Source organism: Asparagus officinalis, chromosome 8 (genome assembly GCF_001876935.1).
Source record: "Asparagus officinalis chromosome 8, Aspof.V1, whole genome shotgun sequence".
Lineage (NCBI taxonomy): Eukaryota > Viridiplantae > Streptophyta > Magnoliopsida > Asparagales > Asparagaceae > Asparagus > Asparagus officinalis.
The window spans coordinates 57,432,199-57,438,929 of NC_033801.1; the positions used below are offsets into that span (position 1 = coordinate 57,432,199).

The 6,731-nt window shown below is 35.4% G+C and overlaps 1 long non-coding RNA gene across 1 annotated transcript; it reads left to right on the plus strand.

The window, feature by feature from the left end:
- LOC109820066 lies at window positions 725-1,164 on the plus strand. The gene is made up of 3 exons (XR_002241717.1): window positions 725-810; window positions 895-969; window positions 1,080-1,164. It is a non-coding gene; the product is annotated as an uncharacterized LOC109820066 (long non-coding RNA).

The following is a 6,731-nucleotide window of genomic DNA, read 5'->3' on the forward strand; positions in this document are numbered from 1 at the left end:
GCCCTAAAAGGACATGAGAATATTGTTCATTTCCATAATGCATTTGAAGATGATGATGATGTGTATATTGTGATGGAGTAAGTTGACATTGAACCTCCTGTCAATCTTTATACTACAAGAACTTGAACTTGCAGTTATTTTCAGAACTTATGTATATGGCTGACAAGTTATTTTTAAGTTTTGAGTATACACCCTCTGTCTAAATTAATATCAATCTTGGACGTATGTTCTTTATTGTAATTCAATCCAAGTTTTGAGTATACACCCTATGCTCTAGCTTACTAATCCAGAGAGCTTGTTCACACTATAAGCTCTCTTTGTTCCGATATGACCTAATATAATGTTTTCTATGGCGTTAACTTACAGCTTCTTAGAAATAAGCCATATTATCGTTGGCAACCATGGCCAATAATAAGTGAGAGCGCCAAAGATTTTGTTAAAAAGCTACTTGTTAAGGATCTTCTTGTAAGGCTGACAGCAGCTCAGGCTGTGTATGTATCACATTTTCATCCTTTTAGAGTTTTAGAATATGGAGTCCATCTAAGAGTTGATGGGGATTGTGATTTATTTTTAAACAAACTATGAGGTTTTATTTCAGAGTTTTTATCTCTTAATTTGCCTTATGTGTTTTAAGCATGATGTTAAGGATAGTGAGAGTGTTGTCTGGTTCTTGCAAGACCTTGATAGGGAACAGGATGCGGATGAAAGCATGGTAAATTTTTTTGTACCAGAGTAATGAGCTTACACAACAAGTTTGGTGCGTGAGTTTACACAACAAGTCTGGGAACCTATAGAGGAAGGTCTTGTACCGTAAGTTTTTTACTTTCTTTATGCAGGTAATTTTAATCATATCATTGGAATAGTTCTCTTATGTCTAAAAACTATGTCATGTAGCTTGGATATGACTCGCCATGTATCAATGATCTCAATTACTTTGTCACCTAATGATCTAAACCGGAACTCTCCAGGGTAAAGTATTTCACTTTTACAATTTGCATCTTCAACATGATAGAGGTTATGCTATGGAGGAGAATGATATGCCATGTTGACTTCCAAGTTCTTTACCTTTAGGTGAGCAGGTATCAAGCACCAGTATTTTTAGAACAACCAAAGAAACAATACAAAGTGCATCATCCATAATACCAACAACAGCAGCAACATCAACCAAGGCAACCACTAAATCAAGCTGCTGAAGGTACTGTTTATGCAAATTTGTTGCTCTTAATGATGGAAATATTCCCCAAAAGTAGCATGTATGCTATAAGTACTCGTTCATTAGTTTCTCTTGCTCTTTGATAAAGTAGGTGGATTATTTTTAATTTATGATATTATCATCGCATCATTTTTATTTATATATTATCATCGCACATACTAATAAAGTATTTTATTTTGTAGAAAATATGTGAGACGGCATCGGCGAATGACAGATCGAAGCTATACGATCACTTCTTAGGATCTACTCCTTATGCTCGGATGGAGCATAAGTATTTGAGTGAAAACCCGATATGATCATATTATTAAAACTTATATTATGTGATTAGTTTTATATATTTACTTTGGAATTTTATATATCACATGACGCTTTGATGCAGCCACCACCGACGAAAGAGATCACGACGATAAGGACTACGACGACTACGACGAATTGGGTAGCGAGTTAGACTTTTTTGTTACTTTTGTAGACTTTTGGATTGTGTTGAACATATTATGACCTTCGGATTATATATATGTGAATCGATGAATGATGAATATGATTATTGTTGGATGTGAATTGATGAATGTGAATATTGTTGGATGTAAATTGATGAATGTGAATATTATTGAATATATTATAAATATTGGTAGCAACATGTATATATTCCCTATTGGGGGGCTCAAAAAGTAGCAATTTTTTTTCAAATTACATTCATTAGCGACGGAAATGTACCCATCGCCAATGCTCTGATTTCTACTTGTGAACCTACAACGACAAATTTAAATTTCCTCGTCTTTGAGTCCATTTGCCGAGGAACTGTTTCCACAAGAAAAAGAAACATATAATGAAGAAAATCAATTTCCTCGTTAAAGATTTACCTTTTGTGAGGAACAGTTTCCTCGCTGAAAGATACTTACAATGACGAAAATAGTTTTTTTAGAACTTTTATTATATATAAATTAAATATTATTCACGTGTCATTAGCGAGGAAACTTTATTTTAACGATGAAAAAGGTATGAGATTAGGTGAGAAAAAATATCGAGGCTAAAGAGTAACAACGAGAAAAGAATATATTCATCGCAAAAAGGATTTTGCGAGAAATTATAATATTCCTCGCAGAAACTTTTCTTGACCACCCTACCGTGAGGAAATGGTGACCAAAGTTTTTTCCTCGCCAACACACTACGACGAGGAAATCTCAACTTTCAACGACAAACTTGTTCCTCGCGGATTAGCTTTTTTGTTGTAGTGATATATACACATATGTATATATATACATATGTATATATATACATGTATATGTATACATATATGTATATATATATGTATATGTATATATATGTATATATATACATGTATATATATTTATATATATACATATATATACATGTATATATATTTCACCTTTATTTTTTTTCAAGCTTAATATTTGTTTTCCTAATGTTTTGAAACCCCACCAATCCAACTTATGAGCAAGTTAGGCAGCTTTGCATTATAATTCATTTGAGTTATAAATGGATTATAATCCATGTTTATAATTCACAATATTTGGTAAGTTTAAGTGGATTTTAATCCATTTCTAATATATAAATGAAGGACTAAACAATCTCGGTAGATATTAGTCTTGCTAACTTTTGCTGACTGCCTAAAATTAATAACGTAAAGTAAGATAATTGCTTTAGAATTTATTTTAAAACAATCCAAATATCATCCTAATATTAAGCACCCACTTTCGTTTGGCAAGGATTAAAGAAAAGAGATTAAGTAGAATGATTAATGTAGTTATCCCATTCGATAACTCAAATGACTAAATTATTAACCAGTTAAACAAGTTTTATTTAAGTTCTTGTTATTAGTTTTAGTGTTTAGGAATAACAAGGATTTTGACTATTTTTTTTATAAATAGAGGAGTTAACTCTTAATCCTTCTAAAAAGGAATATTAGTAAACCGCTCATTTTGAGAGGTTAAATCATTTTAATCCTTCCAAGGGTTAGCTTAACCATTATGCACTTTTAACGTTTGGCAAATTATGAAGGATTAATTCACTTTAACCCTTGAATAGATTTTTTTATGTTTAGCAAATTAAGAAGGGGTTAAGCTTCTTAGCCCATCACTTAACTCGTTGACGAATTGTACCTTCTTCTCTGGCTAGTAGGGTTTTGAAGGAAAAGTATTTCAGGGACTCAGATTTCCTTTTAGCTGGTGTCAGCCCTGGCAGCTCTTATTTATGGCGAAGCAGTATCTGGGGTAGAGAGCTCCTAGCTCGAGGTCTAAGATGGAGGATAGGTGATGGCCAAAGTGTCTATCAATGCTGACCCATGGATCCCAATGTCCTTTTCTTTCAGGCCAATCACTTCTCCGATCGACCCTTCCAAAAGGGTGGCTGAGCTGATCTTTGCTTCGGGTACTTAGAATCATGAGCTGGTTGCTACCTCCTTTTAGCAGGTAGATCAGGAGGACATTTCATTTATCTCACTGCCGCCTTCTCCTGTCTCTGACAGACTCATTTGGTATTATGAGGAGAAGGGGTGCTACACAGTCAAGAGTGGATACCAACTTCTTCGCCATAATATGTCTGATACTACTTCCACCTCGAATTCTAAGGTAGCGAAGTAGTGGTCCTTGATCTGGCATGCGGAGATCCCACCGAAAATTAGAGTGTTCCTTTGGCGACTGTTCTATGATGCTCTCCCCACCTCAGCTGGTTTATCTTGTAGGGGGATCTATGTGCCCCTAGTTGTCGCATTTGCTCTGCTACCTTTGAGACCGCCCTTCATATCTTCACTGTCTGCTCCTTTGCTCGTTTGGTGTGGGAGTTCTTAGATCTTTGGGAAGTGATTAATGGTTTTCGAGGCACGTCTTGTGGTGATTTCCTTTTCCATCTCACCTCTGTTTGCCCTGAGGACTCTCTGGCTTTAGCTTTCACAACCACGTGGTTTATATGGGGGGAAGGAATAATGGTGGTAGTGTTAGAGATGCCTCGATCTTGGTGACTCGGATTATCTGTTTTATGGAGGAATGGGATAGAGTTAGAGGTCTCTCCCGTGACATTGTCATCCCTTCCAAATGGCCTTCTGCTTGGTATCCCCTGCTCCTGGTTTGCTAAAGCTCAACACAGATGTTGTTGTTCCTCTGGAAGGAGATATTATTGGTTTGGGAGGTGTTATTCGGGATCACCATGGACATGTGATTGGTTACTACTCTATGGGGATCAGGGGTCCTATATCTGTGGATACGGAGCTGTTGGCTGTCCTGGAAGGCATTCGGTTTGTTCGCCGTATGAACTGGAGGATTTCAGTGGTGAAATTTGACTCTCTAAAGGTTATCTCCTTGGTGGACTCTCCTTCTCCTTTTGCTTCCTTGGCTCCTATTGCAGATGAAGTTCGCGCTGGTCTGATTATTACTGACTGCTCTAAAGTTTCTTAATAAGGCGCACTGGTAATGGTGTTGCTTATTTCCTAGCTAAGTCGGTTGACTGTTTGTCCTCTTGTTTTTAGTGAGATTGTGAGCACAAATCTTATCGTGAGCTAGACTAGCCAGCTCATCACATTCATAATCGACACCGTACATCTTGTTCAACACGTAATCAAATGTTTATAGTAAAATTTTCACATATATGAAGTTTCCAAGAATATGAAACAAACTAGTTTGGTATGCTGATTTTTCAGGTAATTTAAGAGATTGTGAGCACAAATCTTATCGTGAGCTAGACTAGCCAGCTCATCACATTCATAATCGACACCGTACATCTTGTTCAACACGTAATCAAATGTTTATAGTAAAATTTTCACATATATGAAGTTTCCAAGAATATGAAACAAACTAGTTTGGTATGCTGATTTTTCAGGTAATTTAACAGTCGTGCCCTCTACACAGCTAAAACAATGATTAAAAATTACAAAACAAAATAATTTTTTCTACATGTCATGGTGAGTGCAAATCACAATAGGCGGTGTCGATTGTTGTTTTGAGTAGCCTGTTACTCTAGCTCACAATAAGAATCTGTGCTTACTATCTCATTTTTATCTTATTATATATATATATATGTGTGTGTGTGTGGATTAAATTATGATTCCTCACTATCAAACACCATAAAAATGTTAAAACTTGGTACCAAGCACAAACTTTATGCTTGGTAGTGATGTGTCCATGACGTGTCCTATTCCCATCCTATCAACTCCCCAATACATGTGAATGTGGTCCCCCCATCTGACTGAATAGATAAGAATATGCCACATCACTACTGCTCGGAACCAAAGTTTCTCTATATCGCTCTCTATATAGAGAGTGATATAGAGAAACTTTGGTTCCGAGCACAAGTTTTTGTGCTTGGTAGTGATGTGACATATTCTTTTCTACTCATTCAAATGGGGAACCACATTCACATGAGTTGAGGAATGAATAGAAATGTGTCATCTCACTACCAAGCATAAAATTTGTGCTTGGTACCAAGTTCCTATATTTTTCACACACACATAGGTGAAAAGTAGGAACTTGATACCGATCATAAATTTATGCTTGGTAATGAGGTGGCTTATTCCTATCCATTCTCTTATCCCTTTAAATGAGTTAATAGGAATGTGCTACCCCACTACCAAGCACATAAGCACAAACCAAGCTTATAAGCTTATGCTTCGTACTCAGTTCCTCCATATTGCTATATATATATCTATATCTATATATATATCTATATATATATCTATATATATATATATATATATATATATATACTTGACATTAATGGGTATCATATTGTCATATGAGAGGATTCGCTCAATATACAATTGATGTGCACAAATCTCCGCACCAAGTGAATAAGTAGAGAGAGAATGCCTCATAAATACACTTTGGTGGAGATTGTGCCACATCATTGTATATGAGAGAATCCTCTCATATGACATAGATGATACCCATTACATCTCTCTCTCTCGTTCTCTCTGCGATCTCTCGCTCTCTCTCTCTCTCTCTCTTTACTATATATTATATTATATATATATATATATTCTATAGTATTATATATATATATATAATATATATAATATATATATATATATATATTATATAGGATATATATATAATATAAGATGCTGGTATGATATGTTATATGAGGGGATTCCCTCATATGTAATGATGTCACTAGTAGAAAATCATGTATCCTAGACGGAATATTCTAGATGAAATTTTTTTTGTCTAGTTTACTATTAAACTTGACAGAATATTCCGTCTAGGATAAAACATCCTAGATGAATATTTTCGTCTAGGATACTGTCCTAGAAGGTTCTTGTATTTTTAATTTTTTTTATATGAAAAGGTATCCTAGATGGAAATTTCCGTCTAGGATGTTTTGGCTCATATAAAAAATAAACACCAAAATTTTCCCCTCAAAATCAAAAATACCCCCTCCCCCAACCCAAAATAAACACCAAATCTTCGTTCTCTCTCTCCTCCCTTCAACCAAAAATCCCCATATCCTCAGCCCCTTTACTCCCTTCCTCCTCATCACCTTCATCATCCGCCACCAGCTCATCCTACTC